The sequence below is a fragment of the Solenopsis invicta genome, chromosome 15 (assembly GCF_016802725.1).
Source record: "Solenopsis invicta isolate M01_SB chromosome 15, UNIL_Sinv_3.0, whole genome shotgun sequence".
In the NCBI taxonomy this organism is placed as follows: domain Eukaryota; kingdom Metazoa; phylum Arthropoda; class Insecta; order Hymenoptera; family Formicidae; genus Solenopsis; species Solenopsis invicta.
The window spans coordinates 1,820,447-1,847,198 of NC_052678.1; the positions used below are offsets into that span (position 1 = coordinate 1,820,447).

General features: G+C 30.1%; 1 protein-coding gene across 2 annotated transcripts in view; it reads left to right on the forward strand.

The window, feature by feature from the left end:
* Nucleotides 1–26,752, forward strand: part of LOC105201708 — a 66,799-nt gene that overhangs the window by 21,581 nt on the left and 18,466 nt on the right. Inside the window, exon 1 of one of the 2 annotated variants that reach the window (XM_011169852.3) lies at nt 10,894–11,369. The exons of the other annotated variant lie outside the window; for it this stretch is intronic. The gene's annotated coding sequence lies outside the window, so the exon portion shown is untranslated. Of the gene's footprint in view, nt 1–10,893; nt 11,370–26,752 lie in introns of those variants that run through there. 2 annotated transcript variants of the gene reach the window in all.

The window sequence follows — 26,752 nt, forward strand, 5'->3', positions numbered from 1 at the left end:
TTTTAACAAAAAAACCAAATTATCTCCATAAATAACAATTTATTAAAATTTTTATCTATGTTTAATGCACGTATAAAAGTATACTATATTTCGTACTACACATAAAAGAGTGGAGTAAAATGAAACATTAAAATCACTTTTGGTAGGTAGATTTATTCTTCCAATATGTATTTAAAGCATTGCTTACGTATAGCTACTTAATAATGCTTATCCAGAAGTTATAAAGTTATTTATATAACGTTGCACAAAGTCGGTATCAATAATACATTTTTAATACGTATATGCAATTGATATCTGATATCGCTGTTGTTATTAATATATTATGTATTGCCCTTTTAACGTATACAATTTTCATAATTAAAATATTTTTATGTCTTTAAAAATAACAAAGATAAATAGCGTTATTGCGTCATCCTATATATTCAAATTATTATTATTTTCTACGTTACACATAGAAAATAATAATAATTTGAATATATAAGATGTTTAGAGACTAAAAATATTCAGAAATCAAAAATATTCGAGTCTTATAAAATTGAAGCTTAGTTTTGGTCAGTTTTGTCGGATTCTGTTTCACTGTGTAGCCAAATAGGGGACCGATAAAATTGAACACGCATGCAAGGGCGTTTTCAGCTTATTTTCTGAAAAATATGTTTGCTGCATACAACTTTATTATACATAGTTGAATTTGGCGTAACATGAAATTTAATTTAGTTTAATTTAACTTACAATTAGCTGAAAAAAAACATTTAAAAATTAAACACAAAAAATAGTGGAAATATTTTGGAAAATTTAACATTGAAAAAATCTAATTACACCATTATGAAATACTTTGGAAACTATAAAACTTCTGTTCGAAATATATTTTGAATTTCTCAACGTGATATTAATTAAAACTTGAAATCGATTTTTTTCAAGGGGATTTTTCCAAAATCATTTATCACTAACTAAAGAAATTGATTCGTGATTAGGTCCAATTATTATATTCTTTAGTTTCAAATTTTTTACATTTTACATTTGCTAAACTTCTCTTATTTAATTTTAAAATTAAACTAAAATCAAAAATAAAAGTCTTACTTATTTTTTGTACTTACATCTATTGTAGAAAAATTATAATATTTTTAAAAGTTTACTGTTACAGAAAAGTATATTTTTAAACTCATGGGATTAAATACAGATTTCATGAAAAATGCGACCCATTATCTTGTTGAAAAAAAAACTAAGCAATTAACAGCGGAAAACGCGTTATCAAATAAAAACAAAATTTCTATTTAAAAATATCAAATTTGGTAGATATATTGGTTGATAAATTAGTTCAGAACCATTTTTTTGAAAAGTTGCTGCTCACTAAACATTATATGTTACATACAATTTAATCTATTTTCCAATATTGTCAAAACATTTAATTAAAGATTTTTTCAAACTTTTACAACGATCTGATCCTTTAATAGAAGCAACCGCGGAATAGAATAAAAACAATATGGATTGTACAAAAAAAGACTTTTTAAAAAGAAAATACTGCATGCAGATTACAATTGCTAAAAATTGTAATTGTTGCAAAATATACTATATAAACAGCAACATAGTGCGACACACAACAAATTTCTTTTAGGCAAATACTTATTTATTTTTATTGTTCTTGAAAATGTCACAGCATTGTCTTAATCGTGTTCCCTTAAATTCAAAATAAATTCTTTAATGTTTATATAGACATTTTTAATAATATTGTATGCATAATATTATATAATTGCAGTTCTTTTTTATTGACACAGAAATTTTATTTGTCATATCAAAGTGTAACATTAAATACTTGTACAATAGAGAATATTAAATATATTATAACGTTTATTTTAAATATAAAAATGTGAAAAAACTATTATCAGTCTACAGCGAATCTTGATGCTTATTAATAAATTCTTTACAATGTTTTAAAATATTTATCAGATCATTATATTACTCATCAATTTCATTTTGTCGGTCCTAATTTTACTTGTTGTTGTAACGTTTATTATTATAACATTTTGTATATTTTTTTATAAAAAGTATAATTATATCAGAAATTCCTATATTTAAAATTTTTTCTTATGTGGTTTCCATTTTATGTGTATAAACTGTTAGTAATTTTAAATTATTTTAGCATAAAAATATAAACGTTTCTATATTATACTCTACTTATTTATAATGTAGATGTATTTTAGACTCCTTCATTTTCACACTTTTATTTGTTTGTTAATATCAAAGTTGGACTTAAATTTGGAGATTTTTATTACTCTCACTTAATAATAACTAACACGTTTCTTAAGAATTTTGCATAAATTAAAAACCTTAATATTTATTAATGTTGGAGTAATATTAATTTAATTACATTTATAATTTATAAAAAGAAATTAACAAAACAGATATTCCATATTATCCGCTTTTCAATGCGTATAAAATTTCTTGATGATGCCTCGATGGTGCCTTTATGGGTAACCTCGACGTGCTAACGTGCCAGAACAAAATTCGCCACGTAAGTAAGAAAAAGTCCCCGCGGGGTGATACTCTCTCGTATCTTCAATTCACCTTTTCCGAAATCAGCGCTTTTTGAAACGCGATCTGAGGATGCTTAGGCTCACATCTACCACCGAGACATGTACATTTCAACCAACACTCGCTCCTAGGTGGTATGACCGTTATTTCGGCACTCGTGCTCATGACAGAAATTCCCCGTGTTAATTAGCATTTGAAGCTCGTGGCGTAATTACTCGCACGATTCGGTTATGATATTGCTGCGAGCTGAACGCTATGTTATAATACTTCGGCGAAGCAACCAGCGTAACCGAAGTTGCAATACCTCGAATGAAAAGTTACACGCCCAAGAATAAAGTTCAACACTTTTTTTTCCCACAAGATTCATGTATTATACCTTCGTTGTACCATCAAACCATAAAGATCAGATTTCTGATACAAAGCGGCGCACCTCAACTCAACTTCTCTCATTAATATACATCGAAAGTTATACATTATCAGCGGGCCGACTTAATGCACACAAAAGTGAAGTTGATTATCGCGCGCTTGATTACGCCCATTATCGAGACCGGCAGTGAAGAACCGGTGCATACCACGGTTATCTAGCGCGCGTGATTAACAATTCGAGTTTGCAACTTTGTTAGGTAACCGTTTCACGAGCGCTTCATTAACAATTCGTCGGAAAAGCAGAAATGAGGGATCCGCGAGGGAGAAGCGGAAAGGGCGGCGATTTTGCGCGCCCTCGTCGCGGCGACCTTTATTTTCGTCCCCCGCGAGCGATGGAGTTTATCGCGCGACGAGATGGTACGACTGAGAAAAGGGAAGAGTGTATGTACAAATATATAACGAACACGAAAAAACAGCGCCCGTAACGATAAAAACTCGTGCGGAAACCGTTTGGGTTTCCGCTGTCTCTGCTTCCCTTTTTTTTCCGCCCAGCGCAATGAGGACAATATATCGGGGATTTGGATTTTAACGATTTTCCAGCAGTGATGTTTCGCGGCAGTTTGCTCTCGGGATGTTGTGTACGTTCTGATGAAAAAGAAGAAAAAAAGCGCCGGTTACACGCGCTTGTCGAGAAAATTTGTACAGCTATTCCGCCCAAAGGAATTGTTACTTTAATATTTATTTTCTTCTTCTTAACTAAAATGGTAGACTGGCAATCTGCGAGAGTTTGTATTTTGTGTCTTCAACAGTTTGAAAACATCAATTACAATCTAATCAATTTATTCTCTCGGTATTGTATAATCAGACGGATGAATAAACGGTGGCGATAGTGCGATGGAGAAGAAGATTAGTCTTTGGCGTTCCTATGAAATATTAATGCCTCACGGTGACAACGTGACGAATGGACCAGGCGTCTGTTTCTCACACAGTTATTTGTATTGTACTGCTATCCGTATATTTTCTATTCCTAAAGTAAATTTCGTGCTCCATCAAGCACAATTAACTTACTTTAAATAAATTTTATTTTACGTTTGAATTTGAAGCTTTATTACAAAAATGTATAAATGTATAATGTTGAGAACCGGAAAAAGAACCTTTTTTTTGATAAATGACAATTATTTTTAAGGTGATAGTTCCAATTATGGATTACTTAAGAATAAAATGATTTATTTTGTATATATTTAACAATTATTTAAGGGGCAGAAAGAAGTATAATGCTTGCTTTTTTTTAATTTTTAAGAGATATTGGTCACAGTTTAATGAAACTATTTGTAACTTTATATTTTTCTTTTATACCTATTATTACTTACTTTTTACTATAACTTGTTTCCATAATTTTTATATCCAATTGTTTATTTTTAATTATTTATAAAGAAATAAAATTGAAAAACAAACATTTCTTTTCTTTTTTGGAAAGTATTTAAGATAAGAAACTAAAAATTTTATTGAATATTCTTTATATATTTTTTATAAAATATATTTTTTAATATTACTTGTTTATTGTGCAAAAATAAAAATTATATTATGCTACAAGTACCTTTTGTCATAAAATGTCTTTAATAAATAGGGTGCGCTGAATACAAATAATATATAAATTGTCACATAAGGTTTCCGACAAAAAAGAAATTGAAACCTCTATAAAACGTTTTTAACCATTTTTATAAATTCATAACGCATGAACCAGATGTTTCACCAATTGTGGAAAGTCCTGGCATTGAAGCTTGGATCTTTCTATCAAAAAGTTGAGAACTGAAAATAGAATTCTATTTATACTAATTTACTTTTATATTGCAACTACATTGGATCTGTCATATAAAGTAAAATTATAATCAGCGATCCAAATAACATAGAAGCAAGATTTCACAGAAGTCTATCAAATAGAAAAAAAATATGCTCTTATAGGAATTAAGAAAGTTAATGATGTCAAAGTAAGCAGTAAATATTATAATTTAAAAAAAAAATTATATATATTTGATAAATCAATTATAAATTTTGGAAAAATATTTAAAAAACGCTTATGTATAAACGTCACTATTATTGGTTAATAGATATTGATTAATAGATATTTAAATGTAGAAAAGAACATTTTGCATCATAATTTTGTTATTAATTAATATTTTAATTAATTTTAAATTGAAAAATTAATGATTACATTCGTTAAAGTTGTTTAATCAATTGTAGACTTAAAGTTGTAAAAAATTTATTACTTATTATTTATAAAAATGTTATAACAATGCATAATAAATCGAGGAAAAACAGAGGTGATAATATATCCCACCCCCCTCCTCCCGACAAAAGTAGATTTAAAAAATTGATTTTGTTTTTGCGCGAAAACAGTTTTGTTAGAAAATTAATTATTCAAAATAAAGAGGAAAGAGGAAATTGCAAATTATGCAAATGTACAATATGTTTGATAATATGACTGATAATTGACAACGCATGCGCACTAATAGGCAGGTAGAATGTAATACATACTAAATAAAACAAGCGTATAAAATAGAATAACGTCGCTCGTGCATAGCCATTGTTGTTTTATAAAGCGCTTTTTCCACTATTTCGCCGCGCACTACATCTATAAACGCTACTAGGTAGTCTCTTATTGCCAAATGACGTAGATTTGTTGATTCGTAGAGATTTGTATAAGTTCATTTTCAAATTAAATATTGCGAAAATCACAAAATGCGCAGAGGACTTTTCTACTCCATTTAGTTCATTGTGTTTTTACCTAACAGCATTGTAATAATTACCAAGCATCCTATACACAAACTGAAAAAAGAGTTTGGTAAATATAATTAAACCCAGATGGTAATTATTATTAAGCTTTGATCAAATAATTAATAATTTGATTGATAATTTAATTAATAAAATAATTAAATAAAATAATTCAATTAAATGTTCGATTAATATAACAAAATATATAGTAACATTTAATAACCATTTAAAGTAATCAATTGGTTATAATCATTATGTTTAATTACCATTAATATGATTACTAAATATTACTAAGTATTTGTTATTAACTAAATATTTAATAAAAGTTATTCCATCAAAGCTGGATTATTGTTATTAAACTCTTTCTTTCCAGTGCATAATATCTTTCGTACATAGAATGTAGTACAAAAATTCTATAATGTATGCAATATAAACAATAGCTTAATACAATAATAGAATTACAATCAATTTATTGAATAATTACTTAAAAATTTTGAAGAAAGAATATGAGACAGATGTTATATGTTATTAACTAAATATTTAATCGGCATTATTTCATTCAACATTTGATAACTATTATTATTGTTTCACTGTATTAGAGCTGTTAGTACGTTTGAAGAACTGTATTAACAAAATCCCATGTTATTTAACTTTGGATAACTCAAAATGTTTACACTCGTCAAATGTTAAATAAAAGAAAAAGGACACTCAACTATGCATACAGTAGTGGTCATGAAGATAATATCACTGAGAAAGGAAAACAACAATCACAAAAATGCTAAAGTTTAAATTTGTACTAAATCTATTTTGTCATATGATTATTTATTTCAAACATAAAAGACTAAAAACAAATTTTCGTTTTATTGTAACTTATATTAAAATAAAGAAATAAAAAATTAATATAAATGCACCGATTTGATATAAATAGCTTTATTCTCATGACCATCAATGTATATTCGTGATAATAAGACCAAGTTTAAAGAGAATAAGAAATTATATGTTAAATCAAATGAGAAAAATGTATTGTAGGAAAAGAAATTTCAAAATGCTCAAAAGTAAAAATGTTTTATAACAAATATCTATTTACTTATATCTGAAGCCATAATAGCATCTTCTTTTCTGTATATATGTTATTAATGTACGTTAATATGTGTTATTGTGGGTTTAGTTTAATTAAATAGTAAAAATTTAGTAAAAATATCATAATTTTAAAGAATTATTAAAGAAGTATTTGGAGAAGTTATTAAAGATAGCTTTCCGCTTTTTTCTTAAATATTAGCAATGATTGAGAAAGCTATTTCATATTACAGTAATTACAAAATTAAAAATGCAAAAAATGTTGTATAAATTTATTTATAAGTGTATATGTATTTATAAAACATTAAACTTTGCAAATTTGACCCACAATTGGAACTGTCGTTTCGTTGACATTAAGATAAAATAATATGCAAGTTGGTCGTAAAACTTATTTTAAAACACTACATATTTAAGCTCGTTGCAGACGCCAGCTTACAAATGACAAAGGGCAATTAATCTTTCATTCGCGGTTACTTTCGCTCATTAGCAAAACAATCTGACGTCTTGATTGCTACCATTAGCGGTGAAACGTGCATCCGCCTGTTACACATTTTTAATTAAAATCCGAGATCCTCAAGAATCCTCTAGGATCTAAGAAGAAATATGGTGGGCCTTGACACGCGCCAGGTCGCGGGATCCAAATCTCGAGTCTGCTTATATGATAAGAAGCGAAATTCTTGCGAGAAGCATTAGCGGAGTAAACTGATAAAAATAATGAGAACGAAGAGTCAGCGGACGCCGATATAAATCGAGATGGTTTTCTTATCCATTTTCATAACCGATATCTCATTGGTTTCTGTGAAAAGGAACGTCGAATACTGACGTTTTCCGCGATGCGCACATCTCCAAGGCGATGCGTAACTGCACATCTGAGGGGAGATTTAGGGGTTTACCTTCCCCTAAGCAAGGATGCTCGATCGTATTTGTCAAGAAGGAGGATTCCGTAAGAAGCGTCTTTCAATCGCGAAAACGACTGTTTGCACAGTAATTCCGATCACAAAGAAGAAAAACACGTAAGAAAGTTCAAAGGTTTTCTTTTGTACGAACGTATTGTAATCTCTAACTTTTCCTATTATTATAGCAAATCTATAAAAATAAAGAAATATGAGAAAATTTTTTAAAAATGCATACAAAATGTCTCGTAATCTTCTATTATTTTCATTACGGATTTCTTAGTCAATTTAAAATCGATTTCTCCCGAGAGAAATCTCTTGAAAGAAATCGATTCTAAGTTGACTAAGAAATCCGTGAAAATAGTCTTCTTACAATCGATTCTGTCCAAAATGGAGAACATAAAATAAATTACACATATAAAATAATTGAACGATTTCTTACAAAAACCTTTTTTGTCTGAATTACAATAATCAATTATTTTCTATTAGCATTATATAGTAAATAATTTTGTTCCAGCAAGAATCAAACAGAAACGGAAAATATAAACATGTAAATATAGAAAATGTAAATATAGAACTTTTGGAAGAAACAAACAAGTTCAAAAGATTTTTATTTCTTTTAATGGGTCTTTAAAATATTTATTAAAACCTGGAACTTTGTTCTTATAACTTATTTTGTGAGGGTATTTGTATAATGCTCACTTTGCGCTGGAGACTTTGCTAATTTTTATAAGTTCATTTTTAATACGTGATAGATTTGTCATTGCAGGAAGGCAAAAAAATTTAACATGATGTTGATTAAATTCAAGTTTTGTACACACTTTTGTAATATTTCGAGTAGTATATAGGAGTATATAGGAGGTAGTATATAGGAGTTAAAGCTGTTCCCACTTGACGCTACAAACGCTTCGTAGTCTTCTTTAATTGATCCATTCGTAAAATTTTTTATTCTGATTGATCAATCAACCGCTTCAAAGTATTTGTAGCGTCAAGTGGGCCGCAATCTAAATCTATTAAAGACACATATCTTTGTAGCATGAGTGAGAATAAACCAGGTCATCAAAACAAAAAATTATATTAGAATTAACAATAAGTTATGTCTTTTTAATTATGTCATTATATGATTTTATTGCTTCTTATGGAAGATTCTTGACTTATACAATAGCATTAAGGGAATAAAGAATCAAGAATACACAATTAAGATTAGTGATTATAAAAATTTTACAATATGTATTTTGTTTTGTTAAATTAATCAAGAGATAAATGATGAAAAAAAGAGATTGTTTTAATTAAATTCCCAGATAGAACACAGAAATCAGAATGATGTCAAAAATCATTCATTTGTTACTCAATGACATCATATGACATAATTATGATGACTTTGTGTTCTACCTGAGTTAGGTTTTTATTTAGATATTATTAATTAAAAAAAAGACGATAACTTTTTTAATTTTTTTTTTTTTTTTTTTTATAATATTTTGTCAAATTGTATGCACAATTTCTTAGCGTATTAATAATGTACAACCAATCATTACACAAAATTAGTTTCCAATTTTAATTATTTTTTATATCAAAATCCTGAAAAATGTTAAATATGTTCAATAAATAAAATTTGAATATTTCAAAAACTAAGCATTTTCATCACTTCGCATTTATAGATTTGACTACATTTATTTTCATGCATCTGTAAAATATCAAAATCGAACTTGGCCTTTTAAAACTTTTTAAAACTTTATCCTTATCGACAAATAAACATTGGTAGTCTCGTATGAACACCCTAAATGTGTCACTACATCGCTACATCACTTCATGCAGTGTTGCCATATAGTTTTCTTAGAGCACATAAAGATGATCGTTAAGAGAAAAAAAAAAGTAATAAAAGAAATAAAAATGGTAAACACAGTCAACCTGTGTTACATCAACACAATCTTATAAAAACAAAATAAAGAAACATTTAGTTTGTCATTCCGTCACAATAAATTATTGAGGTTAGTCAACAGCGTGAAGCACATTGATTGTTACATTTGCTCCGTCATGAGTGCAACGCTCAAATGTACCACAGAGTAAAATTTCTAAAAACTTTTACAAAAAATGTACTAAATAAAATCGAAAAGTAACCATGTAAATGTGATCTAGAAAGCTGCAGATAAAAAAGTTAGAAAGTTTCGGAGTCAACTTTTATACCACATCTATGCAATTAAAAAAATCAGATGTGAATTGAGCGTACGCCTCATATAAGAATAATAGCGGGTTAAAAACAATTTATTATATTTTAAATAAAAAGTAAAAAACAATTGCTTTATACTTTAAATAATATTTCCTTCTTCATCTTTATCATTTTTATTAATCCTTAACATAATATAAAAACAGGCACTTTATTAGTACAATCAAGTGTATCTCGCATTTGATCACTTTTTCATTTTTTATTTAAAGTGATACTTGAAAAATGTATATGTATGTGTATGTGTATAAAAAATGGTTCTAGAGTTTTTTAAATTTAAGTATAAAATTTTGGGAAAAATATAGGAGCTTCGAATTCTTGAAAAAATAATTATACAAGCACATTAAAATGAGTAATTTGCAATAATAGAACAGGAAAAATCAAGTATAGTAAAAAAAATGAGCATTCTTTTATATTTTGGTGCAAAAATATAATATCTTTTTTAAAAAGCTCATTGTTGTCTTGTTCAATTTTAATAATTCGACATCTCAATTCTGCTCTTCAAATTCTTTTTTTTTAAATAAACGATTTTCTTTTGAGAAAAGAATTTTTAATGAAAACAGACATTAATTTAGATTAAAAATAGAATATTTACAATGATTTTTATAAAATATAAATTCTCATAAAAAGAACACGTTGTGTACAAATATAGGTCACTGGTGCCTCGACTCAAAAACAAACTCAATGCTGTTGATAAGAAAATTGATAGCCTCGATTATTTCAACTCACACCAGTGTCTTCTCTGTTACAAATATTTTTTAGGATATGGTAAAAAATGGAGGGCTGTTTGTGAAATTTTGAAAAACTCCTGTCACTAGAAATCGATTAGACACGAAATATCTATTTTTGTATTCTAAGGATTAATGTTATAAAAAAAAAGATAAATGTAAAACATCAGATAAATAGGTAATAAATGTAAAATTTTTACGAGAACCACACAAACGACTTCAGAGATTTTTTCTCTAAAGTACACTTTTCTTTTTTTCTTGTTCTTCTAAATAAGTTTTCAAAATATAAATTGAAGCTTATAACTTTGTTGTGACATCTGTTATATTATCCAGAGAAAAATTGCCATATTTACGCGGTTTGAAAACAAATTCGTTTTGTGAAATATAAACTTGTTTAGTTTTTGGTGGAAGGTTATTCCAATGTCGTCTGTGAAAGCTGCGATTGAAGAAATCCGATGTTTTCGGAGCGTCCTGTATTATTATCCTATTTTATATGACATGTTTATCGAGCCAAGTTTCTCGATTGATTAATGATGCTCGCGCATCGAAAATTTCATTCAGTCTAACAGCGAGAGGGTGGGTGGATGGGTGGAGAACGCGATGGCGCGAGCGAAGGGGGTAGAGAAGAGAGGATCTACTTCGACGCAGGCCGGTTAGGGGCGCTACGCCCTCCCAACATGGCTGTCGCGGTCTGATACTCCGCGCGAGTCACCACGCATCCGGGCGCCTGTGCCACGTCTGTTGCCAGGAAAACGCAGCGATTCGCGCAAGCGGAAAAATCACGTGAGTACCGGAGATAGTAGCGAGAAGTTTCGCGTTGACGCTATTCACGGATGCGAAAATCTGTCGTGCGTAACGTTGCCGAAACGAAATATTCGCGATGAACGAGCCAAGTGTTATCCGACAAGGTACAGCTGCCCTGCGTGCGAGTTGTGTACGGTACGTGTGCGCGCGCGCCTGCCTGTGTGTGTGCACATATATGTATATATATATATATATATATATATATTATATATATATATATATATACCTGCCTGTGTGCGCGCGCGCGTGCGTGTATAGCTGTGTGTACCTTGTATCCTTGTACGTACAATTGCGTCGGTGTTACGAGACGCGTGTCTACAAACGGCGATCAATAAAACGATGGCGGAGAGCGGAATATTTTGACACGGTGTGCGTGTATTCTCACGCCCTCCGAAGACATCCTCGGCGGCGTCTCGTTTCTGCGTGCCATCGCGACGTATATGTGCCTCGCGCCCCCTCGTTTGCGCCCCTGTTCGCATCCGTCCTGCCATCACCACCATCCTACGCGCTGTCCCTTCCCGGAAGTGATCGTTCTGCTCTGGCAGCATACGTTATCCGCCACGCCGACGATATCCCACGAGATGTCGCGTCGAGGGGGATTGATAACGTCGCGTGGACGTTTCCTCGTTATCGTTCACGACGGATGACGGAGCGTTTTGCGATCCAAGTGGCGCGATGTCCTTGGAAAAGTTGGAGGCGTTAAACGTTTCATTACGCTCTTCCTCGTCTTATATGAGATATAATAAAAAATAATATTACGAACGTAAGTTATGGGCATTGTTGAAAACACGTGCGACAGAAGGCAGTTTATCATATCCGCAGATATCCGCCTGGCTCGCTATTTTCAGTTATTTTTACAAAACGAGCGTTTCGTGCCTTGCGAGGAATAGCAAGGCTGTCGTTTCAAGTTAGAACGGTTCGTTGAGATCAAAGTACGCACAAATTTGACCTAAATAAAGGCGGACATTTTACTTATCTAATTATCGACAAAGGGCACGAAACTCCCGTTCTCTTCGGTTTTCGTGATATCGACTTACAACGGCAAATACACTCTTGCGTGGAACTATACAGGGCGTATCAGAAATTTTACATTTTTTCTTCAGTTACACAGGCAGGGATCTGGATAGAAAGAATATTTTGGTTTAGTTACGATTACGGTTTAATAAAAAAATAGAGTGACTTTTCTAGTTTGAGTTTCTTAACTAACAAAGAAACCCATTTAAATTGTTTCTTTCGGTTATGATTACGGTCCTTCAATAATTATTCTTTTCTACATTTTTCATTGTTTCATTAAATAATGTAATTTTTATATCTTTTATATTTTCTTAATTTTGTCTGAATATAAAAGGAATAAAAGAAAAAAAACATATAAATTATATACGTAATATACAATTAGAGACGAAATAAGTCTATTGGCATAGCAGGATTTTGGCGCTAAAATAATGTTTCTCATGTGATTTTTACAAACAATTTCTGACCGAACTGTATACCATTATTTTCGATTTCAACGCTTCGATTTCAGTTCTTACGTTGAATCAGAAAAGTAATATCAAAGAATTAAATTGACAATAATATTATTATTGGTAAATATATTGAATAGAGAATCCTGCTCCAATGACCTTGATCTTAACATATATTGTCAATGTTATGACTTTTAGTGATCTCCAGGTGGTTTTAGCTGTCACTTATTCATTAAAAAATTATTGTAAAAAGTTTTAAAAATTAAGTTTATGATTTGAATTACTTACAATTAGCACAAATAGCATATTGTTTGTATTGGAAGTTTACCACCCTTTCTACGGGAGGGTAAAACCCGAATGACATAATTTAATCTACATCAAATTTTTATCGCGATTGATCCCGTCAAAAATGTTAATGTGATATATTAAATCGTGATCAATTATTAAATAAAATTATACAATTAAGACATCAATAGCAAAAATGTAGAATAAAATAATTTAAATGTTATATATACGTATATAAAGATAGAGAAAAAACAAAATAATTTAAAAAATACTAACATTTTCATATTTTTGAAATACTAATAATGTTTTTTTATTATCTGAATTAACATTTGTGTGAACATACGTTTTCTTCTATTTTTGATACTCTAAATTAATATTAATGTTTCAATTAGTTTTAATTTATATTCCAATATGTAATTTCGTAATAGCTACAAATATTTTCAGCAAGAGACGTGGGAGTAATAATAATCCACAAAAATTATTTTTATTTATTACTTTTTTAATAATTTTTTCGGTTTTTTGTGTTTGTTATTTTTTTATTAAATCACTAATATGTATTCAACTTTTTTCTTATTGTGAACACATTAATATCTTTAGACTTACTCTCTTATAGAGCACTCTGTATTTTTGCACTCGTTTGATTACTAACCACAGCTGTTACACGATATTATTTTTGTTATTAAAAAAAATGCTGTGGTTGGTAATCAAGTGAGTGCAAACGTGGTTGGTAATCAAACGAATGCACAAAACGTATTAATCTTTTTATTAAAAATAAATAAAATAAAGTTGTAAAATCATGTCATTAATTAGTATTGTGCATAAGAATCTTTCTCTATTAACAAGAGACACATTTGATACAGTGTTACGCAATTGATAATGTGGATAATAGAACGTCACCCGTTACAGATTCGCTTAGGCAAATTCGAAGTTGAATTATTGCTAATGAAGATTTATCCTATACAGCACAAAAAATTGACGAAACATTGCAGAATTTTATTGCAAAAATATTATGAAGTGTTGTTCTAATGTGTTGTAACATGATTTTATTATTAATGAACAAAATTTTATTACTTTAACAATATAAAATAGTGGGTAAAGAATTGAATAAATATTATTATTGTTATTAAGAAACATGGACTTCGAACAGAGTCTCAGAAGTTTTACAGGTTGCGCGCGTTAGTATGCAAAAGGCAAAAGAATATTATACTGTACATAATAATGTATATGTCGCAGGCAAATAGCAATTTTAGGAAAATAGTAACTGACTATGCAAATAGCATTTACCAGGTTAGGTTAGGTTAGAATAAATTACATAATTTTTGTGTTTTTAAAGCAGGCATTTTGTGTTTTTAATTCTCTATTTTAAATACACAACATGCCTGCTTGAAAAACACAAAAATTGTATAATGATTGGGTTTTTAAAATAGGCATTTTGTGTTTTAATTCTAAGCTATTTGACCAGGCAAATGCTATTTGCCTAGTCAGTTACTATTTTCCTAAAATTGCTATTTGCCTCCGACATATATACATTTTACTATAATACAATAATTTTATTTTATTTTTCAATTTCATGCACTTACTCTTATACTATTTAAAATACGTATACGTACTAATAAACGTATATTTAATAAAAAATAAGGAACCAGAACGCCAAAAACATAGCTAAATTAGCCACACGAGATATTAGATATCCCTTTTAAACTTTTGTGCCCCAAAATTGCCTTTATAGGTTTATCGTATTTATGAATAGTTAAGATGTTATTTGAACTTTAATCCATGTCTTCAAATTATATTATAAAAGAATTAGCAATGTGAAAAATTGACTGAGTAAGTTGTTTTCTTAATTTGAACAATCTGTGAAATGTATATACAAGAGAGAGTACCAAAAATTAACAAAATAATTAGTACAGTTTAGAATGTGAGCTCGGCAAAAATATAAGCAAGCTGAATTTTTACACAAACATTCGTTTTTGCGTAAGATTGGAGGGAAAAAAATTTATCATTGTATAGTAACCGTTAAAAAAATAATTAAATATAATTTTTTGTAAAATTATACTGGAGATGATTCAAATTAGCTCTTATGGTATTTTTTCTTTTGTTTTGATTTATACTTTGACTTCACGAGAAGAAAAAATTTAAAAAATTTTTTTAAATTTTTTAAAAAAGTTCCACATTTTTTATCGTTTCCAAAATTTTTAATGTTTACTGCAAGAACGTACCCAGGTCTGTGCATACGGTCAACCTAGTGGGGAAAGCGTAGCGTTACTTAATATCGTATACGTAAATGACCCGCTTATAAAAAATTGAACAGATGAAATAATTTCTTCATTTTAATGTGATTAAATCGCAATTGTAATATATTTAAATTACACAACTGTAAATATAATAATTTAATATATTTTATGGAGTCAGGGAATCTAAAATATAACTTACTTTTCTTTAAATAGTCGGGAAAGTAATGTGTCTCATGAGTTTGATAAACTTCTCGCTTAAGGTACAAGGCAAACAAGGTTTGAAACGTTTAAATCTCAGCTTTATATAAAATGTTTGATTTTTGTTAAAAGTTTATGAAGTAAACACAAATAAGAATCGTCGCGACACTCAATGTTCTTTTGCGAATTTATTCTATTCTACTACGTTGTTCTTTAATATATAGCATCTCAGACATTAATATCGATATGCCAAGTTGATGCTCTAATGCTACTCGCTGTAAAGAAGTGAATATACGGGCTTGAACGGAGGCATTCTCCTTCTGTAGAAGAACATGCGCGAAACGGACGAGTTTTCCTCTGCACTGCATTGGGTACGTTCTTGCAGTGAACAGAGTATAAAACTTGACATCCACAATAACAATCACAGCGTTTATATCTCTCACGTGTCCCAGAGACATATGCTTACAGGAACCGTCTCGATGTCCAATAACTTGATGCAGCCGTCGGACGTACTTAGGTGCATCGAGCAAACTGATAACGATCTCTGTGAAGCTAACATCCCTACCATTAAAAAAAGAATTGGCAATGTGGTACAATTAATTGCTCGTTTATTGCTAATTTATTGCCCTCCCGAATTTATTGCTTTTACCAATTCGCTGGAAATTAAAATCACAAATGAGTGTGCTGACTTAACGTTACGCTAGAAACTTTTTCTTTCCACAAAAAAATATATAGAGTACTGTAAACAATTAGAATAATGTAAACAACGCGATTTAAGTTAACCATAATAATAATAATTGTAAGAAAATATTATTATTAATAAATTATTGTAATTAGTAATAATTGTGTTAAGAAATATTAAGTATCAAGATCGAAACTGGAAATTCAGGAAACATTTTAATACCGAAGTCAGCACAGCAATTAATTTATTTCGTATACTTTGCTCTTGTACGTTACGCTGGCACCGCCACTTGTCCATCGACTTTGTTAACTTAGACCACGAGCAATAAATTTGAGACTGGATTATTTTAAAAGCAATAAATTCAAAAAGTATTTTAATATCAAAATCAGCACTGCAATTCATTTATTTCATATAATTTATATACTTTTGTATTTTTCTCATTTTGTATCAATTTCAAATTTGTTTTGTAAACAATAGATTTTAAAAGAAGTTATTTTGTATATTATCAATCTTATATTGTAAACTTATTTTTTGGCTGTTAGCTTTTATTATATGTTACTGTAATCAATATTGAATAAATTTATTATCAGTAAATATTTTTAATATTTTATTGCAGTATTTTAGAGCAATTAATTAATAAAAAATTTAACTTTACTTGTTTTTTTGTTTACTCTATACATTTTTTTCGGAGTGAAATGCTAGCGTAAGCATCCCCACTTTTAATTTTAATTTTCAGCAAATATATAAGAACAGTAAATTTAGAACTAGGGCAATAAATTAGCAATAAAAAAGCAATTAATTGTGCTATATTTCTAATTTTTTTTAGATAGTGAAGGTGCTAGTTTTGCAGAGATCTGATAACGTGTTGTCAATAGAGAAGCAAGCTAGCAATTTATCATCTTGTTCATTGGGCACACTAGAAACTGCTAGGAGGAACTGATGATTTAAAACTGATCATAAATATATGTGATAAATAAGGATCATCTATTAAACTATAATAATACTGGAATGGGCACTGACCGTCAGAAAGCGTGCCGAGAGAAAGGATCATTCTACAGGGCTTCTCTCTTTGTCGTATGAAACGTCGTATGAACGTAGCATGAAGAATTTCGGCTGTATGCACATGCGCAGAGAGTGATTAGAGAGAAGGGGAAGTCCTGTTTATCATGCTATTTTACGCATGTTTTCCGCTTATAGGCCCATTCCAGTATTATTATAGTTCAATAAGGCGACCGCGCGTACAATGGTAGACAGAACAATTAAATATCAAATATGTCCATATATTAAAATATATATAATTATATATAATTATATATAATTATGTATAGTTATATATAAAATTTATGCATAATTATATATTTTATGTAATTGTATATATTTTATATATTGTATGTAATTATATATTATTTTATATTTTCCAATATACATATAAGAATGTATTTGATATATAATTATATATAATTATATATAATTACATATAAAAACTTTTATTAGGATATTATATATAATTATTGTTTTTATTCTACGTTTTTATTTATTAATTGTAGTATAATTAATCTAATACATGTATATTTTTAAAATATTTAATACAAAAAATGTATAATGTACAGAGTACCCAAAAAGTCGCAAAACTCCTTAATATTTCGAAAACTGACAATGAGTATATTCTAAAAAATATCTTATATAAAAGTTTTATATAAAAATTGTAGGGTTTGAAGTGGCGCATTAGACAAAAATATCAGACCTTGGCTAGCGCAGACAGAAGTCACATAAAAATGATTTTCAAATTTTTAAATGGAAACTTTCCCCCTATTTTTTCTAGCATTTTTTGTAATTGATCTCAAGAACTTTTCAAAATACTATATAACGTTCGACTTTTCTTGCCGGCTCGGATTAGTTCGCCGGTTCTAGGAAAATAAATAAATTTTCCAAGAAAGAAATGAACATTGACTTATATTATAATAATAAATAAATATTTATTTTAACAAATTTAATGTGTTTCTTACACAATTACAAAGACAAATAAAATTTTATTAATGATAAAGGCGACACTTTTAGAACACGTTCCTCCGGGACGCTTCTTACTCGCGGGAAAACTTAAAAAAAATATAAATCTTGGTTATAATAATTGCGGCGTCGCAAAAATCTTACTTACTAAACCACTAATTTTACAAACTACGTAAATGCTACTTAATCTAAACGCTCGCTTGAGGAGGGAAAAGGGGGTATGCTCGCTACGCAAAGAACGCTCGGTGGGACGAAATGGAGCATAGCAAAATCCGGAGGCCAGCGATCTCCTGAAATAGATCCAGCAAATGAGCGCGAAACTCCTGGAGGATGCCGTCATCGACACCGAAATAATCAATGCCGCTTCCTGGAATCAAAACATAGATTAACAGCTCGGATTATTAGGACGCAAAAACGGAACAGGATACCGAGTACGACCGGTGCAGAAAAACCGAGAACGCCCGATGCAGGTAGCCGAGAACACCTAGCAAAAAAGCTCTGAATACACAATACCTGAAGTACTAGCGCCAAAAAGAAGGAGCCGACAGGAGTACTCCGGCGCGGCGGTATTTATACCTGCATCCCTACTACGCGGCCGTTTCACGTGGGTTTCCCCCACTACTCGGTTTTACCTGCACCCACCAATATTACGCTGATACCGCGTGATTGGACGGAAGAAAGAGCTAAATAGAAAGAGATAAATAGAACTTTGTTTGCAATCGTTACATCATCTTCGCCTCCTTAAGCTGACAAAGTGCGAAAGATTCAATTTGCCCGCCGGAGTGTACGTAAATGGCCCCGACGATCAAAACGCATCACCCACCGATCACCCAAAAGCCGTAACTTATACTTGTGACTTTTATGGACAGCAAAATGGAACATCTACGGCTCTCCCCGTCGGCAACCAAATCCGGACCGGTAGCGGTGGAGGCGGTGTTATTAATGCCTTGATGTCTATCAGTACCAACGTGCTCTATTCTGTTTGGACGTTCATTCATGGTGGAATGTTATTGTCCGGAACTTGGAAAACGACGGCGCTGGTGTCCCGTTGGGAATCCATGCCGGCCAATAACTTGTGGCGAGACGACGGCCGTGATCCGAGTCCGAAACTGGCGGAGTAGAAATTGTTTTCTAAAGTCATTACAGAAACCGCCCCAAGTGGTCCAGGAATTTTGACAGTTCTGATACTAAAGCAAAGAGTCGCCTCGCAGCATTTCGGGTAGTCCTATCAACATTTGCTCGCCTGTAAATTCATAACCCTGTCGTAATTCGTCTAGCCATTCCAGAAAAAAAAGAGGATCAAAATGACAACCCCACTTACGCATTTGATTCATTATTTTTGCCGAATCTGGACGGTCGGTAACCTCATCGGCGGGTGGATTGATGACTGTTTGAGAAGGCTCTTCCTCTTTTTGATCATTATCCATATCAAGCATCTCTAATTGATCGAGATGCCTTGTAATGAATCAGAGGAGCTATTGTCGAAGCTCCGCAAAAGTACCGGTACTATCTACGTCAAGCTTGTTTACTTGTCTAATTATTTGTTCTTTAGAATAATTGTATATATCTCTTTGCGTAAGACTGTAGGAGACATTTATAACAAGTCGGAGTTCTACAGATTAAGTCCTTATTCGGGCGTCATATAACGTTCGACCTTTCTCGCGAATTAGCTCGCCAGTTCTAGAATCGGAGAAAGGAATGATCACCGACTTATCTCATAATAATAATTAAATTTTTATTCTAAAAAATTTAATGTATCTTACACGCCACAATTACAAAGAAAAAGAAAGTTTTATTAATGGTGAAAACGACACCTTTGAGATACGTTTCCCCCGGCACGCTTCTTACTTGTGGGAAAACTTAGAGAAAATATAAATTTTAGTTATAACAATTACGGCGCAGTGTCGCGGAAGTCTTACTAAACCGCTGATTTTACAAACTAAACGCTATTTAACCTAAACCTAAACGCTCGCCTGAGGAGGGAAAAAGGAGTATGCTCGCTACACAGAGAACACTCGGTGGGATGAAATAAACCGTTACAAAATCCGGAGGTTGGGGATCTCCTGGAATGAATCCAGCAGATGGGAGCGGCTTTGATTATTAGAGGAAGTCGTCGTCGACTCAAAAATAATCAAAGCCGCTTCCTGGAATAAAAACATATTAACAGCTCGGAATATTAGAACGGACAGAGAAAAGCGGGACAGGATACCGAGAGGTATCGCCCGGAGCAGGAAAACTGAGAACGCCCGGTTGAGGAAGCCGAGTATTCCTGGCAGAGAATAGGCAGGAAACAGAGTACGGCCGGAGCAGGAAAATTGAGTACGCCCGGCAGGGAGTAGGCAGAAAGCCGAGAACACCCAGCAGAGGAGCTCCGAGTACACCCAGAGTGTCAGGGCCGTAAAAAAGAAGCCGACAAGAGCGCTCCGGCCTGGTGCGGCGGTATTTATACCTTTGTCCCCACCACGTAGCCGTGTCAAGCCGATTCCCCCACTACTCGCTTTCACCTGCGCCTATCAATATCACGCTGATATCACGTGACCAGACGGGAGAGGGAGAGAGACAGAATTACTTTGCCAAACCAAAAGATAATTAAATACAAGAATAAAAGAGCATGTAAATAATATAAAATTAGATTCGTCAAAACACTCTGTCATCTCAGAACATATTGTAAATTACAATCATTTAATGAATTGGAACAATGTATCAATTTTAGACAAAAAACCAAAATATTATAAATGATTGATCTTTGAAATAATACATATAAAAAAGCAGAACAATAGTCTCAATTTACAAAAAAACACTGAATTATTAAACGAATCTTATTTTGAATTGCTTGACATACTTGCTAGGAAGAATTAGAAACACAACACAAAATAAAGAGAAGAAATCAATTGTTGATGTTCAGTTTTGCCTCCACGTTCTCCTTGATCATTAGCGTTATTCTCTTAGTCAGGTATTAAACGTGGCACGATATAAACACATTTCGACAAACAGTGTTTTATCCATGGTGTAATTCATCTGCAACTGCTTTAAATTATGATTTATTTGTTATTTATTTTTATTATTTATTATTATTGATTTGTTATTTAATTGTCATTTTATTATGTAACTGGAATTATTATTTATTCTATTACAAAAAAATTACACAGTCAGATAACGATAGAAATTTATTTTTTATTTTAACAATAGAGAGCATAAATTAACTAGATCGCACACATGACAATGCATTTCCTTCCTTCCTTCCTTGACAATCAATCTGACATCATGGACTTAGACTGTTCTCGCGTGGCAACAAAGAATTAGCTACGCACATTAACGAGTGGGATTCTTAACTGAGATATTATACATATGCGTTCCAGTTTGCAAAATTACGTAACTTACATCAAACATGTCACGTTTCGAAAAAATATATTTGCGTGCGGAATTATAATTAATGACGGCTGATGAAGGTCAAATAGACCAGAAACGTCCTGTCTTATTGTATTAGTACTAATATCAAAATATATTATACTTTTATATAACCATATCTAAATTTGCTCGTTTCAGCCTTTTAATACTTCTGAGAGAAATATTTTACTTACATAATGAGGCAATCGTTACATCTATAGTGAAGTTATTTTTTAAATATTTTCCCAATTTAATAAAATTTGAAAGTAATAGTACCAGCAGCATTACCATTATCCAAGTAACTTAAGGATCTATTCTGTAATCTTAACGATGTTGTATGGTATTATTGCACAGATTTCTTGTATCATGCAATAGTTGCGCAACAATACCATAACGACATCGTTAAAGTTACAGAATTGACCCCTTAATCACGTTAAACAAAAATCGAGTGAAAGCTCGGAAAAAATGTGTGCAAGCTGAAAGTTTATACAAACCTTTGTTTTTGCGTAAGATTGAAAACGAAAAAGGTTTATCGTTGTAGTGGCCGCTAAGAAAAATAATTGAACAAATAAGCCTTAAAATCCAGTTTATTGTTAATTTCTCGTTAAATACCGATTTTACGAAAAAAATTAAAGTAGAAAATTAAAGAGTGGCAAATTCTGCACAAGAAACATTCTATGAGTTTCTTTCATTACAAGCAATACTTTTCATATAAAAAATTATGCAAGATATAAGCTGCGCAGTAAAGTTACGGAGCACGTTGACAGACAACAAATGGATTGAAACGTCGCACGCACCATAAAAAATGTAACTTTAGAAGGAATCATGCAGAAATAGACAAAAGATCACTGGAAAGCCGAAACCTTTAGGTTTTTAATGCAATTTGTTTTGTTATTGTAAGACAATTATTGAAAATTTTACGATGGTTTAAACAAAATATTACATGTATCATTTTTACCTTATTTCATAAAATTAGTCATAAGTCCCAAATTGTTAAGAAAAGCACGTCTTCAGAATATCACAATATATACTTCATATTTTCATTCCGCGAGAGAAAAAAATAAAACAATTTTTTTTTTAAAGATAAGCTATTAGCATTTTTAGTTTTTTTTATATTTTTAATAAAACGTAAAATTAGAATTTGTTATAACTTTGTAAAAAATTGAGTTGGAAAGGTTTTAAAAAAGTAATTAAAGACTTAAAATATCTATTGTTTAAGTTACGACTTTATAGATAAGCCACCTGCATCAGAAATCCTATATATAATTTTTTTGCAAAGCAGTTTACGAAAAAGATTATAATCCAGAAGTTCAGGATTGTTCAACGTTGTTTGCGAATGTTCTCGACTATAGAATTATATAAACATAATGATTCCACATGCAGAAGAAGAGCAAGATAAAGCATTGCAAAAATTAGAAAATTATGTAAATTGGTATATTTTTAATGAACAGTATAAGACATAATCAGCTTTAATAATGCACTTTAAACTTCTATTTTTTAGTATTTGTTATACATTTCATTTTAATTTTACATTGACTGTGACAAATTGTCTTTACTTATTAATTATATAACAAATTCATAATATATATCATAAATATTCATTAATAAGTAACTACGTAATTTATTCATTAATAAGTAACTATGTAATATATTCATTAATAAGTAACTATGTAATTTATGCGAACAAATGTTATTAATTTTATTGATGTTTAACATCAATTTGCAGTATTTGTAATTTATGTAAACAAATGTTAAAATTGCTTACCTTGTTCTGCAATGCAAAGATCTGCTTTTTTTGATAAATTGCTATTTGTATAGCAGCTTTTATATTGTACTATCTTGATCTAAAGCCTGTATAACTTTAGATTAATTATCATTCTTTCTCTGAGATCTTGAATATTATTTATTGGTGTATAATATGCAAACAAATTAGAATAACGGCTTATTGTTGCTATCGGAACAATTAACATCTACTTTAGAAGAAGACTCAGAGAATATTAATAATTATTTATCATAAATATTATGTATTGTTTACAATACGAAAGTATTTAAAAATAACTTTCAATGTTTATGTTTTGTATACATTACTGACTTGTAACTTGTTACAAATAATGCTGCAGTTTAATAGTAAATATCAATAAAATCAATAATATTTATTCACATAAATTACGTAAATTTTCTTATTAATGAATATTTACGATAGATATGATATATTTATGTAATACCAATAAAATCAATAAAAGTGACATTCACTATAATGCGTTGAATTCATCTTGAAAAGCCAATATTACAATATTATAGAAAAAATTATATAGTGGCATTTAAAAAATTCAAAATAATCTCGACTTTTTTATTTAAAAAAGAATTTTTTTTACTTTTTATCACATGTATTGAAGCTTCCATGAAACAAATAAATATCCACCTTTCAACAATTTTTAAACTGTCGCCTAAAAAATACTGTGTACGGTTACATTAAACATATTGTATATTGTAGAATTTACGCATTAACGTGAACCCGTCACATTCTTATTATTTTTTAATATGTTTTGAAATATAAAATTATATTTTTATACAACAAAATTATTTTTTGTTATGATTATTACTAATTATTTTTTCCTATCTTTAACTCCTCATACACCTTCTCGTTTTTCTCTATTCTTAGTCTTCAAAATTATTACATGTCATATATACATTCATTTATATTTCTGAAACGTTATGACAATAACATTTAGAATCAGTACTAGTTTCAACAAGTTTTGCATGATAACTCGTATATTTACATAAATAAATAAAAATTCGAAGAATAACGGAATTCGATATAGAACTTAAAAATTGATATGTTAAAATTTTTCTTTAAAAAGCTTTCTAGCGCAATTTTTCGCAAAATTGTGATTATTTCAAATTTTACATTTTATTAAAAATTTTGAAAATAATTAAAAATGTTGAAGCTTGATTTTAAAGAAAAAAACAATTTCTAATGTTTTTCTATCGTGAAATCAAAGTATGAATTATCATATATATTGTAATATCCTAAAGACGTGTTTCTTTTTATACAATTTAAAATCTGTAACTAATTTTATGAAAAAAGATAAAAGTGACATGTAATATTTTGTTTAAATCATCGTAAGATTAATTATTAAAAATTTTATCTTATAAAAACGAAACAAAATGCATTAAAAACCTGAAGATTTCAGCTTTTCAACGATATTTTGCTCATTTCTGTACACGAGGGCAAATCATTAAGTACCCGTGTTTGAAGACAAACGGTATTGCTGATGCAAGTTCATCTTTGAAACGACGCAACACCATACAAAATTTCAGATTCATGCGATAGTTTTGATTTAACAGCAATTCATAGTGAGCGTGTTTGGTATTTTTCGATACAATGGAAAAGGAACAATATCGAAGTTTGGGTAGAAAAATAAAGTTTGGATGGAAAAATGTGCGAAGAAATAAAAACTTGCTGTTTGCACTTCTTCGGATTATTTTCGCACATTTTTCCAACAAAACTTCATTTTTCCATCCAAACTTCGATATTGTTTCTTTTCCATTGTATAGAAAAACACCAAACACACTCACTACAAATTGCTGTCAAATCAAAATTATTGTATGAATCACTCTGAAATTTTGTATGGCGTCGTTTGAAAGATGGTAGTACACGATGGTAACGCAACTTACAAAGCAACACTATCTGTCTTCAAATACGGGTACTTATTGATTTGCCCTCGTATATGATAATTCATACTTTAATTTCACGATAGGAAAACATTTTTTCCATTTTTTTTTTTTCTTTAAACGCAAGCTATTATTGACACTTTTAATCACATTAAAAATTTTTAATAAAACAAAATTTGAAATTATCATAACTTTACGAAAAATTGCGCTAGAGAGCATTTAAAAAAAAAAGCATTTTAAAAAAAGTTACTTTGAATGTCAATTTTAAAATTCTGTATCAAATTCAGTCATTTTTCAAATTTTTATTTATTTATGTAAATGTACGAGTTATCGGGAAAAACTTGTTTAAACTAGTATTGATTTTGATTATCATGATTCGTTGAAACGTTGACATTTTTTGTCCGTGCGTGATGCTTCATTCGTTGTCTGTCGGCGCGCTTTGTAACTTTACCGCGCAGCTTACATATGTTGCATATTTGTTTACGTGAAAAGTATTGTTTGTACAAAAAGCTTATAGAACATTTTTTGTGCAGAATTTTCCATTCTCTAACTTTCACTTTTGTGTTTTCGTCATAAAATCGATATTTATAATGAGAAATGAGCAAAAATGGAATTTGAGTCTTGTTTGTTTAATTATTTTTGTCAGTGGCTAGCAGAGAAAAATAATTTAGTCAAATAGGACTCAAACTATTTTTTTTTATTATACAATAGTGAATTTTTCCCCCCTTCAATCTTACAAAAAAATAAAAATCTGTGCAAAAATTCACATTTTTTTCGAGCTTTTACTTGATTTTTGTCTAACGTGACTGATCTAAATTGTATAAATATATATACGCTATTAACAATGTATTATTTTAATATTTATTATATTGTATAATATTATACATCAAAATGTGTATGATACGTATTAATATCTTATTAATAATGCAAATTTATATTTATGTAATTATTTTTAAAATTTTTGATATTTATGTACATGTTCCAAATTGTACATAATTTAAACATGGTAATTTTTAAAGTACTTTCCCAGACAACACGCATGTTTAAAAGATATTCAAAAGACGTCTTAAGACATTTTAATTACAAAAATCATTCTAAAGACGTCTTAAAGATTAAAGGAGTCTTAAAGACTAAAAAACGTTTTAATTTAAAACGACTTTTGGTCGTCTTTAAGACGTCACAATGTTGTCCGAGTTAGAATTCATAAAAATTTAATATTAAAATTTTGCTGTAAATACAAAATTGAATTAAATTTTGATTCAAAATTTTTTTTTTATTTGCAGAAATTATTACTGTCAAGGATTTTTAAAAATAACTCTACGTGACTAATCACGGTAGCGTGTCTACTGTGGTTAAATGCAGTACAATACTCTTGTGTACAATTACTTATAAGCTTTAATGAATCAGAAGCATGCACGCGAGCACAAATATTTA